This window comes from Sminthopsis crassicaudata, chromosome 2 (genome assembly GCF_048593235.1).
Source record: "Sminthopsis crassicaudata isolate SCR6 chromosome 2, ASM4859323v1, whole genome shotgun sequence".
Classification (NCBI taxonomy): Eukaryota; Metazoa; Chordata; class Mammalia; order Dasyuromorphia; family Dasyuridae; genus Sminthopsis; species Sminthopsis crassicaudata.
Genome location: NC_133618.1, coordinates 224,282,844 through 224,296,153, shown reverse-complemented (window position 1 = coordinate 224,296,153; position 13,310 = coordinate 224,282,844). Strand labels below are relative to the sequence as shown.

Below are 13,310 nucleotides of genomic sequence, written 5' to 3'. Positions count from 1 at the left end.
AATTTGGATCTCAAAATCTTACAAAAGTCAATATTGAAAAGTAGTGACAGCTTAGTGATCTGCATCTGTTCAGGCAGCCATTATGGTCAAAAGTCCCAAAGGATGCTGTAGAAAGCTTGGTCCTAGGCAGGACTAGAAGGCAGGTAAAACAGGAGGCATTGACTGGGAGAAAAGTCACCAGCATGGAATACCAGGGCAGAGAGCTCAGATATAAGTGCCAAGAAATGGGGAGAAAGGACTGACTTTATACAGATTTCCTTGGCTTCCCAATTTGCCTCGGGCTAACCTTTTCAGGTAACATGAGGGTGGACCTATGTATCTATGATTGTATAAAAGGGAAGGGGGGTTAGGTAACAGGATAGAGGGTGAATCACCATCTCCTAAGCTCCAATATTAATCCTCAGCAGGAAAGCCAAACAGGGTAGCTGGGTCTGGGCTCTACTTCCTCTAAATCTCCTTGTTGAGTTCAATGACACGTTCAGCACCTGGATGCTGTCAGGCAGGTTCAGCCAAACACAGGGATTTAAAAAGCCGCAGACTTTTATTTCAAGGTTGTCAGTGGCTTTGTCTCTACTCCTCTACCCCATGCTGAGAATGTCTCATTGTTTGGAGTTTCATATCACTCTAGCGTGTCCTGAGAATTAGAGATTGGTCACTGATTTTTAGTAAAGATAATAAATAAAGGAGGCAGGACTGTGACATACACAACAGGCGAAGTGTTTTGGTTTTTTCTTTCCTCTTGGCTGCCAGCATAATTCACAGGTCTGATAAAACCTGTGATATATATATATATATATATATATATATATATATATGTATATAAACCTTAACCCACAGAATCATAATTAGGGTTTTTGTGCCCAAACTGTGTTTTGGGGACCGTTTAAATTTTAGTACTCTGGAACAAAATGCCCTTTGCCTTGCTCTAGATATAGACTTTGATTTTCCAGACCATGGAACCCATCCACCTTACTGCCTTTGTTGTCTGTGAAGCATCACATGCTTGGGAATAGGAATAAATAAAAAGAAGTAAAAACATTTAAAGTAATCTGCTTGCATTTCCCCAATTTATTACTGCAGAAACTAGTACTTATTCTATTCCATAATGGGATAAATGAATGTAGCCTTAAATCAGGAAGCATGATCTAGTTTAAAAAAACAAACAAACAAACAAATAAACATTCTGGATTTGGAGTTCCTGGCTTCACTTATCAGCTGTATGAACCTGGACAAGTCAGTTAATCCTGCTTGCCTCAGTTTCCTCATTTGTAAAATGAGCTAGAGTAAGAAATGGCAAATTATTTTAGTAGCTTTGCCAAGAAAACCTTAAATAGGCTCATGAAGAATTGGACATGATTAAAAAACAAATAAATTCCTACATCTGTAAAAGGAACAAGTTGCACTAGATTATTTCTAAGGTTTCTTCTAGCTCTAAGTCCTGTGACCGTCTAAGTTTTTTCAAATGGTCCCCTCAGTATATATGCAGAATTAAGCAAATTTAACTATATATAGTCATGTGCAAGGCTTTGTATTAGGCAATTGGGGAGATACCTTGTTTCAAGAAGCTCATAACCTAATAAGAGAAATAAGATAAATTCCTATAAAATAAATTTGGTTGTGGTAGGAGGAAAGTGATAAGATACAAAGTCCCCTAGATATTCAGAGGAGGGAGAGATTATTTCCTATTAAGGTGTACAGGAAAAGTATTATGGAAGAATTGTCATTGAAGAAGGAGAAGGATTTCAAAAAGTCAATTTAGGGGAGCACATTGAGTTGGCATCTGAAGGATGAAAAAGGACTTCAAGAATTGGAGCTAGATAATTCCATTACTAGGTCTGCATCCTCAAAAAATAGAAAAGAAAAAGAACCTATATATACAAAAACATTTATATATTTATTCTTTTAATGGTGACAAAGAATTGGAAATTAAGTTGATGTCCATCAATTGTGCAATGGCTAAACAAGTATATGATTGCAATGGAATAATGCTGCACTATAAGAAATGATGAGCAACATGCTGTCAGAAAAATCTGAAAAGACTTACATGAACTTAAGCAAAGTGAGATGAGCAGAACCAGGAGAACATAGTACACTGTAACAGCGATATTGTATGATGATTAACTGTGAATGACTTTACTGTTCTCAGCAATGCACTGATCCAAGACAATTCCAAAGGACTTAATGATGAAAAATGCTTTCCATTTACAAGTGGATAAAAAGAAAGAACTGATGGAGTCTGAATGCAGATCAAATAATAGTTTTTAAAAATTTTTATTTTTCTTAGTTTTTTTAAATCTGTTTTCTTTCACAACATGACTAATATGGAAATGTGTTTTGCATGATTGAAAATATATAATCTATATTAAATTGCTTGCCTTCTCAAGGGGGAGGAAGAAAATTTGGAACTAAAACTTTTTTAAAAACTAATATTACAAATTGTTTTTAACATATGAATGGGAAAATATTTATAAAAGTAAAAAAATAGAATCGGTTCTGGGAAAAGAGAGGGAGAGTTCAGAACATTTGATGAACAGTTCATTTTTGACTAGAGCATAGATTATGTATAACCCTTCTGTTGGAGACTTTCTCCAGATATGAAACGCTTAGGCACACCTAGAGAGAATTCTCATTTCTTGGCCTCAGTGTCACTGTCAAGATTACCTTCTGAGACTTTTCTTTCTGGCGCCATCCTGAAGGTTTTCACTAGTTCCCCTTAAAAGGATTCTGCTCCTAAGGCTTTAAAGAAAGAATGAATTTATTTGCAAATCCATGAAAACCATCTTAGAACCTGAGATAATAATGCCCACTGTTATTAAGGAATACTGATAAAATCCATCTTAGAACTTTAGAGATAATGCCAACAACTAGAGAAAACAGAATCACTAAATCTCAGAAATGGAAGGGACCTCCAAGTTCAGATACAGCCCATAACCCCCCCAAAAAAAATTATCACGTCCCAATCAATAGTCATCCAAGCTCTGTGAAGAGTTCTAATGAAGAAGCCACTGAACTTATAGTTCTAATTGTCCAGAAGTTTTTCCTGACATCAAACCCATCTTTATTCTCTGAGATTTCCATCCATAACTCCTCTTATTGCCCCTGGAGACATGCTAAACAAGTATAACTCCTTTTCCACATAATCCTTGAAGCTAGCTATCATAGATGACTCTCTTCAAACCCTCTCTTCTTCCAGACAAATCCTTCCTCAGAAGCTACTATAACCTCAATCACTAAAGTATGAAAATATAGAGCTCCCACTGTAATGTTCCCACCTTAACTCCTAAATACTTCCTTTACAGGTTCCTGTGGTCCCCCTTATGACTGAGTTATAGTCTCTATTTCACTCCTTATTCGCTTCTTAGCAGCTTCAGCTCAGTATTAGAAATGAGGGCTCAATGAGGACATTCCCATTCTATTCTCCCTTTCTTCTGAAGGTATCCCATCCATTGTCCTGAAGGTAATGCCCTGTTCCAGTGACAATGCATTCTCTGCACTAGCAATTTAGGGGTTCTTCCCTCATTTGGGGATCAGTTTTCCTAGGTTTCTCTTAGGCAATACAATTTGGCCATCTGCTTGGGGGAAAGAAAAACATTCCTTTAGGAGACTCCAGTTGGGTCAGAGACCCTCTATCCCTCCCTGCTAATTATATGACTTGTTCTGCCCTAACAGCCTTCTACAAATGTCCTCTTCAAGATCCCCAGTAAAACTACTTATGATTCCACCAAATCATTTTGGTTTCCACCAAAAACCAAATATCTATCTATAATAAAGAGATAGGTAATAAAAACCAAGTACAATCACCACCCACCTCCTACACCCCCTCATACACTTATATACATCCAAAGTCTGACATGTAAAATGGAATAGTATTGCTGTGGACCTGCTCTCTTCTCCTATCAAGAAGAAGCCTATCTGGCTATTTATTATCAGATATAACCTAATTCCCAGACTATCCCATTTATATAGAGTGATTATAAGGATGGAACTCTTTTTTTTTTTTGTTTGCTGAGGCTGGGGTTAAGTGACTTGCCCAGGGTCACACAGCCAGGAAGGGTTAAGTGTCTGAGACCACATTTGAACTCGGGTCCTCCTGACTTCAGGGCTGGTGCTCTATCCCCTGCAGAGGATGGAACTCTTTATCAACTTCCATTATCTACCTCCCAACCTGAGACTCTTTAAACAGCCTTTGAGATATTGATTAGCATATCTTTAGACAGGTCTGGGACCCGGTTTGCCAGGTGCATTCCATCTGGCTTTTTGGTCCCTCCTTCTGAGTTCATGCTTTTACTTCCCTGGTTTCCCTGAGAAATTTCCAAAGCTGTATTTCCTCTATAAAAAGATCTGCTCATGATGAAAATATTTGCTGAAACCTTTTTCAGGACTAAGTCGACTGTGACTAACTGTCTTCCCCCCTCAAAGTGCTTTTCCTTTAAATGACCTCTTTCTCCTTACTCTAGCTAACTCTGGTTAGTCTGCTAAACTCCTCTATGGATCTAACATGCCAGTCAATGGCATTCCCAGTCTCATGGCATATTCCTTTAATGGAGTCCTACAAATTCCTTTTCTTGATAATCCTATTGCTCTCCCAACTCTATTTCAAATTTGCCTCTCCTGGTGCCTGCCTATTTTACTTCTTATTTTGTCTGTAAATTCTTCCCCTAAATAAATCTATCTTTTGGCAAAGAGAATGGCCATTGTGAATTTGTCATATGTTTATTTCAAACTAGGAATTGCTACCCCAACCTCATCAGTATGAGATGAGGCCGGAAAAGTGGGTGGGAGACAGATTGTGGAGGCTCTTGGACAACTAGCTAAGGAGTATTTACTTTATCATGGAAGAAGTAAGAAACCACCAAAGTTTTTGAACATAGCTACATAAGGAATGGGCAATAATAATAACAAGCATTTATTAAACACTAATTAGGGCATCTGACACTATACTAAATGATGGGGATATAAAGATAAGCAAGAAAAAAAAAAGCCTGTCTTCAAGATGCTTACATTCTAACTAAGGAAAACAACACACAATAGACAATAAGTTGCAAAAATTTGCAAGAGAGGTGTTATATGCTATTGAAGTCCAGAAAGTTCGAAGCAGGGCTTGTAAAGGAATGAAGGTCAGCTGATCTGGGCCCCTCTCCAAAACGAAGGCCCCAAGAGGAAGTCATCAATGATAGAAAGGGACAAGCATGGGATGTTCCAGAGTGAGTAAGAGGGAATTATGGGGAGAACTTAATCTGCATATTGGGAAACATGGAAGTAACACCTAAAATAAATTAGAGCACAGAAAGACTCAAGCACAAAAAGTATTTTGAACATCTCCCAAAATCCAGACCAAAGGGTGAAATTGTCTTATATCCAAGGATGGTCTACATTTGAAACCATATGAAAATCCCAAAAAAGTATAACATATGTGTGTGTGTATATATATAGATTATACCTTTTTTTAGCTAATAGAATCAAGAGTTAGGTTTTATGTGTGTGTATGGATATATGTACATATGTAATTCTTTCCAGACTAGTTTATCTTAGTCTTCTTCTAATGATCCTGCTTGGGACTGTCAAGAAATATAAAAGTAGAAGAGTGGAAAATCCACAGGACTGAGGTTAGAAGGCCTGAATTTTCATAATAATCATTCCAAAGAGATGTCTAAGCTTGGGCAAATAATCTTAGTTCTTTGGATCTTTGGCAAAATGAAAGGGTTAGACTTTATCTACAAGGTTCCTTCTAGCTCTAGAATCTCAGGATTTGATGATTAAATCACCCCTCTTCTCACATAAGTGAAAGCTGTCCCAACTCTGGGGAGCACAGGAGTGTGAGGAAGTTTTTCTTTGAACCTCTCCAACTTCCCTGAGAGTCTCTAGGATTCTATACCCATCAGCAGTGAGCTAAATAAAGATTGAATTTCGCTTTTAGTTGGGTAGTGAACATCACCCCCTTTATCCCCCTTAGCAGCAGGATCATTCTCTCAAAATAGACTTGGAGGTTAAAAGGGAGCCACTGTGTCTGAGCCAGGTCCTATCCTTCCAAAGAGAAGTAGCCTACTTTTTCTTTAGCACTGATCTGTGCCCTCTCTGTAGGTAACTTTTGTGCTTTTGGTTTGCTATAGTTAGCATTTAATAGGTTATAGACAGTCTATTAACAGTCACTTCAGCTCACGCCATCATGTCCCTGTTGCCCAGAAGAGCTTTAGTAACTTTTGGTGTTTCTTGAACAATTTTGCGCCCAGCAAATCTTGTTCCCAGATAAAAGATGGGAGAATAAAAATAGAGGCAGCAATCAATTCAGGGAAAAAAATCATAAAAAATCAGAGAAAGATTAGGAGAGCAAATCACCATGAAGAGAAGTGGAAATGGAGGAAGAAAGGGAGAAGGGAAACTCTTTTTTTTAATAGTCCTTTGTCTTCTCTGATCTGTAGGAAGCTTTTCTATATTACCTCTCACCCCTAAAGAATATAAAGGGACAGGTAGGAAGCAAAACGGCCCCAAAATAGGAAGATCTGAGTTCAAATTTGGCCTCAGACACTTAGACACATACTAGCTGCATGATTCTGGGCAAGTCACTTAACCTCAATTACCTTACAAAAAATAAAAAACAACAAAAACACAACAAAAACAAAGCATGTCTCTATAAGCCGAGATCAAGTTCATCTTTACCCTTGCCTTCCTGAGGGACACTTCTCTGCTGCTGTCCACATTCTCTACAACAGGAATTTTCCCCATGTGAAGGATCTTTGTTCTTCACTTTTCACCTTCTCTGAGTGTACCTGCCTCTCTTCTTCCCCAGGAAGCCCTAGGAAAAACAAATGGCACGGAATTTGACAGAAGCAAGGCAAATAAATGTTGAATTAATAAAAATATAAGGAAAAGGAAAGAAAAGAGAGCTCAATGGCACTTAATGTTGTTTGGATATCTTTAATAATATTCAGAAATAAGAAAAGACCACAGAATTTAATATTATGTAAAGATTTTTTTTAAATGGTTGGTGACCTCAGAGAATGTGTTTTTTGCTCAAGTGGTAAGGATGAAGCTAGCTTATAGAAGGTCAAAGGAGTAGGTGCTTTCTTCCTGTCACTCTTCTATTCACCAACTAACAATGGTTCCTTATTGCCTATGATATTTTCCAAATTCCTCTACCTAGTTTTTAAAAGATTCCATAATTTCTACGTACCCTATTTTATACCATTATTTCCTATTATAAACCCTATGCTCACCATCCCTATGTGTGACACATATAACTTGCCTTCTATTTAAATAAATGTTTTCCCTCCTCCCTTCATGTATTTAAAAATCCTAATATCATTTAGTGTTTCACCCAGATTTGGGGTAACCTGACTTCTTGCTTGCTTATTACACAGTTTATTATTGCTGCTTAACTGTGGTCAAATCACTGGATCACACCTTCCTCATCTATAAAATGGGGATAATGATATTTGTACCTCTATTTTCTTCACATGACTGATGTGAAGAAAGTCTTTTTTAATAGTCAAAACACTATATCCAATAGCTAGATGGAGCAATGGACAGAGACTGGATCTGGAATTAGAAAGACCCATTTTCCTGAATTCAAATTTGGCTTCAGTTAGCTGTGTGAGTCTGGCCAAGTCACTTAACCCTTTTTGTTTCAGTCTCCTCCTCTGTAAAATGAATTGGAGAAGGAAATGGCAAATCACTCCAGTGCCACTCCAAAAATGAGTGATTCAAAATATATATGAAAGAGAATCAAGAGCTTGGTAAAAGAGGCATGCACACACACACAAATACTAAAGAAAACAACATTAAAAAAAAAAAAAAAGAATTGATCAAATGTTTTGTAAAAGAGGCACAAAAATCCAAATGGAAAAAGAAGTGAACAAAGCAATTTCTTGGAATTTAGAATCGAACAAGTAGAAGTTAATGACTCCAGGAGACAATAAAATCAAATCAAAAGAATGAAAAAAATATTAGAAAATGTGAAATATTTTATTGGAAAGACAACTTGAAAACTAGATCAAAGAGAGATGATTTAAGAATTAATAGACTATTTGAAAGCCATGAATATAAAAAAAGCATCTACATGTCATCTCTCAAGAAATGATCAAGCAAAGCTGCCCAGATATTCTAGCTCCAGGGAGCAAAATAAAAATTGCCTTTGGGTAAAGATTCTCCTCTCTGTCTCTCTCTGTCTCTGTCTCTTTATCTTTTTCTCTCTCTCTCTCAATTATTTCACTCCCAATCGGAGTACTCCTTTGCTCTGCATTATCTGTCACCTAATCACCCATGAATATTTTCTCTGATTTCTGTTTGACTATGGAATTGGATAAATGAGTTTCTTTGCTAATTGCTATATGCGTTTATTGTGAAACTAGCATTTGGTGAGAAAAGAATCATGCCTCAGATAAGCATGAGGTCCTGCCTACTAATGAAGCAGCAATCAGAAGTTAGAGTGAGTCGGAAACACCACATCCTCCAAACTAATAATATTCAAGGAAGCAGATAAATATGTCCAGTCCCATAATCCTTCTGTCTGCCTGTCTCTGTCTCTAAAGAGGGCAGAACCTCAGTCTCCTGCTTCCCCTCCTATCAGGAAATAAAACCTCTGTGTCCCAAAGAAGTCTTAAAGGAGGGAAAGGGACCTATATGTGCAAGAATGTTTGTGGCAGCCCTGAGGTGGCTAGAAACTGGAAACAGTGAATGCCCATCAGTTGGAGAATGGCTGAAGAAATTGTGATATATGAATGTTATGGAATATTATTGTCCTGTAAGAAATGACAAGCAGGATGAATACAGAGAAGTTTAGAGAGACTTACATAAACTGATGCTGAGTGAAATGAGCAACATGGCAACAAGATTATACATTGATCAATTCTGATGGACGGGACTCTTCAACAATGAGGTAATACAGACCACTTCCAATGGTCTTGTGATAAAAAGAGCCATTTATACCCAGAGAGAGGACTGTGGGAACCTAGTGTGGATCCCAACATAGCATTTTTACTCTTTTTATTGTTTGCTTGCATTTTGCTTTCTTTATCATTTTTTCCCTTTTTGATTTGACATTTCTTGTGCAGCACCATAATTGTGGAAATATATATACAAGAAATGCATATGTTAAACATATATTTGGATTGTTTGCCATCAAGGGGAGAGGGTAGAAGGAAGGAGGGGATCTTGGAACACAAGATTTTACAAGGGTCAATGTTGAAAAATTGTCCATGAAAATAAGAAACTTTAATTTAAAAAAATAAAAGAAATAAAGCCTCCCTTGGAAAAGGTGGGGGAGCATATCTATTCTGCCTCCCTTTGATCCATACAATGCCACACACTCCCATGCTACAAATGGGAAACAGCTCTTGATTACATTCACATATGTACCTATCATATCCTTTAGAGGATGAAAACTCGCTCAGAGGATGGATCTTCGATCTGATTTGTAGATGCTGTCTCTCCAGTCTTATTAGAAGGTTGCTTCTTGAGGGCAGGTATTGTTTTTGCTTTTTTTTTTTTTTTTTGTATCTCTCCAGCACTTAGCCCAGTTTCTTGAATATAGTAAGTTCTTAAATAATACTTGCTGGGGTTTTTTTGGTTTTTTTTTGGTCTCTCGGTGTCTAACACACAAAAGTCCTTGATAACTTTGCTGATGAAGTGATAAAGCCATTTAAAGATGACTCAATGAGCTAATTGAGTCTCACAAAAATCACTGTATAGGAATTATACTTCACAGATGAGGAAACTTAGGGTGAGAGAGGTTAAATGACTCATCTGGGACCACACAGCTAATAAGACAAGATTTGAATTCAGTTCTTCCTGACTCTAACACTTTTCCCACAATGCCAAGTGGCCAAGGAGGGAATTTGAGCCCCAGTTTTCTAACTTTAAATCCAGTCAACTTTCTATTTTACCGTTTCCACTACTGATTATCTGTTCTCAGTTTCCTCATCTGTAAAATTAGAAGCCGGGACTAAGAGCCTTTCCTGGTCTGAATCCTATAATATAGGGGCCCAAGTCCTTTGCTGTTATTGTTCAGTTGTTCAGTCATGTCCAACTCTTTTAGAGTTTTCTTGACAAGGATACAGGAGTGGCTTGCCATTTCCTCCTCTAGTTCATTTTACTGATGAGGAAACAAGCAAACAAGGTAGGTGACCTGCCCAGGATCACACAGCTAAGAAGTGTCTGAGACCAGAGTTGAATCCAGGAGTCTGAGTCTGCCTGACTCCAGGCCCAGTTCTTTACCCACTTCATACCTAGAGGGCCTCCTTTCCAGATATGTCATCTCTAAGTGACCAGCTAATTCCCCTTGAACAGTGACCTCCTAGGAAGAGAAATGATCTTTTTGTAAGCCAGTGGTCCTTTGTGATTAGAATCAGTGCCTTCTTTAAAGGAAGAGATCTGGGTAGATCCCTCCTGCACTCTCACTCCCATTCACTTTTTAAAAATAATTTATCCAGGGCACCTTGCTTTTTTTCACCTTTGCACATTGCCTCAGATGTGCAACAGTCTCTTCCTCCTCTCCATATTTAGTTTCCAGACCTTACCTCAGGCCCAGCAAACTTTCAGGCCTCTTGGCTATAGCTCAGGGAGAGCAGAGCTGGTAAACAGGACTTCTGCATTCCATCATGGAATTTCCTTATATGGCCAAGAGCTTTGGTCCAGGATTTAATTAACCCTTGAAGCATTTCATCTCCTGACTCCCAGAGAAAACCAGTTTGCTACTGCTCCCTCCCTGCCCCCCACTTTCCTCTCCCCATCTCTGGAAAGTAAGGTTTAGGCTCTCAAGCCTCACAGCCATTGGGTCCCCCTAAAAAAGTCTTATAACCACAGGCATGTTGGAGCCAGTTCTAACTGGCTTTTGAGAAACCATTGTTTAATTCTGAATATGAGCATTTACACCTCAGAAATTGGCAATCAGCTTCAAACCAGTGCTTGATTTATTGTTGTGTTGATCTTCCAGATTTTAGAGAGTGTAAATAATGCAGACCAAACTTAAAAAAGCATGTGTGCTTATTTTCTTTCCTGGAGAGCCTGGTTGTTAAACCCTTACACGTCTCATAACACCTTTATAACTTCTTCACTGTGAGTTCATACAAGCACCCCAAAAAACCAACTATTATTTAAAAAGCAGTGAAAAGGTACAAGTAATAAGAAATGAAATGAAGGTAGGGGGTGAGAGGATGCCAGTCTATTTAGGACTGCTTTGCCTGAAATCTCCCTTGGTTGAGGAAGTCAGGCACAGGACTGGAGAGGAAGAACCAGCCAGGTGAGTCTACCCCACCCAACTCTAAATAAACCAAAACATGGGACCTGGCAAAGCAGAGCTGGGAGGGGGAGATGATCCTTTCCTTTCCCCAATGAGACGGCTGTTGGATAGTAGTTTCAAGAAAGTTAGAACTTCCTTATCATGGGCACATCGAGTCCAAGGAGACATGGAGAAAGAATTCTATACCAGAGCCCAAACAGGTTACTACCCCCGGGATCCAATACAAACTCCTTTATTTGGTATTAAAAGCCTTTTACAACCTGGCCCTGGAACATTTTTCTGGGCTTATTTATAGACAGGTCAGTGCTCCATCCACTGTGCCACCTAGCAGCATAAATACACATATAAGTATATATCAAGTAAATGTACAGGCAGCTGGGTGACACAGTATATATATAGCACTGGGCCTGGAGTCAGGAAAACTAACCTTCCTGAGTTCAAATCTGGTCTCCGACAGTCAGTCAAACTGACCTCACTATTCCTCACTCTAAATGAATATTTTATCTCCAGCTTCCAAGCCTTTCCAGGCATGCCCAGAATGTTCGGACTTCTGCCTCTTAGAATCATAGTTTCCTTCAAAGCTCTTAACAACAGCCCCTCACGCCACTGCACAATTTCCTTGCATTGATTTTGTTGTTGTTCAGGCATTTTTGTCGTATCCAACTCTTCCTAGCCCCATTTGGAGATTTTCTCAGAAAACATACTGGAGTGGTTTGCCATTTCCTCCTCCAGCTCATTTTACAGATGAGGAAACTGAGGGAAATAAGTCACTGCTTAGGGTCATACAACTAGTAAGTATCTAAGACCAGATTTGAACTCAGAAAGAGGAGTTTTCCTGTCTCCAGGTTCAGTGTCATATATACTGTGTCACCCAGCTGCCTATGCATTTATTTGATATATACTTATCTGTGTATGCTGCTAGGTGGCACAGTGGCTGGAGTACTGGGCCTGGAATAAGGAACACCTGAGTTCAAATGGGACCTTAGATATTTATTGGCTGGGTGACTCCAGGCAAGTCACTTAACCCTGTTTACCTCAGTTTCCTCATTTGTAAAATGAGCTAAAAAAAGAAATGGCAAACTACTTCTGTATCTTTGCCAAGAAAACTCCAAATGAGGCCTCAAAGAACTGAACATGACTGAAACAGCTGAGCAACAACAATATACGTGTACATGCTATCCTCAGAACAGAATGTAAGCTTCTTGAGAACAGAAATCATAAGGTCATAGATAGATCTAGCTAGCTGTTATTCAGTTATTTTCCAATGCAATAAGGGAGTTTTGTTTGATGACCTCTGCCATCCCTTCCAGCCCTGTTTCATGTTTGTCTTTTTATTCCTATTTCCTAATATAGTACTTGATACAAAGTAGGCTCTTAAGCAGTGGTTTATTACTTCAATGGTGACAACTTCCCAAATCTAAATCTATAGTCTGACTTTTCTCTATAAGACTTTTCAGCTTAATTGGTTCACTGTTCCCTAAAGTACATTATGTTTTCTACATAAATTCCTGTGTCCAAAATTGAACTCTTCATCTTTTCCCCAAACTTCCCTCCCCCTCCTTACTTTCTCCCAAATCTCTCATAGGATTGTGAGGATTAAATAAATCAACTTACAGAGGCATTTGGGTGATGCACTGGAGACAGCACTGAATGTGGACTCAGGAAGACCTCAATTCAAATCTTGTCTCAGACACTTATTATCTGGGTGAACCTAGAGAAATTACTAAATATCTCTCTCTGCCTCCATTTCCTCTCTGTAAAATGAAGATAATAGCACCTATCTCCCTGAATTGTGAGGAGGAGGAGGAAGAGAAAGCTTAAAAAGTATGCTTCAATTTGTATTCAGACTTCATCAATTCTTTCTCTGCAAATAAATAGCTTTTTTCATAATAAGTTCTTCACAATTGTCTTGGATCATTGTTTTACTGAGAATAGCTAAGTCACTCCTGGTTGATCATTGTGCCATCTTGTGTTATCATATACAATGTTCTGGTTCTGCTCTGTTCACTTTTTATCAGTACATATAAGTCTTCCCAGGTTTTCCTAAGAGCATTCTCCTCATCATTTCTTGTAG

The 13,310-nt window shown here is 38.4% G+C and overlaps 1 long non-coding RNA gene across 1 annotated transcript; it reads right to left on the bottom strand.

The window, feature by feature from the left end:
* Nucleotides 1-2,379: 2,379 nt before the first annotated feature.
* Nucleotides 2,380-12,983, bottom strand: LOC141555429 (uncharacterized). The gene is made up of 3 exons (XR_012486189.1): nt 12,851-12,983; nt 6,658-6,793; nt 2,380-2,736 (listed from the first exon to the last, which is right to left on the bottom strand). It is a non-coding gene; the product is annotated as an uncharacterized LOC141555429 (long non-coding RNA).
* Nucleotides 12,984-13,310: the final 327 nt, after the last annotated feature.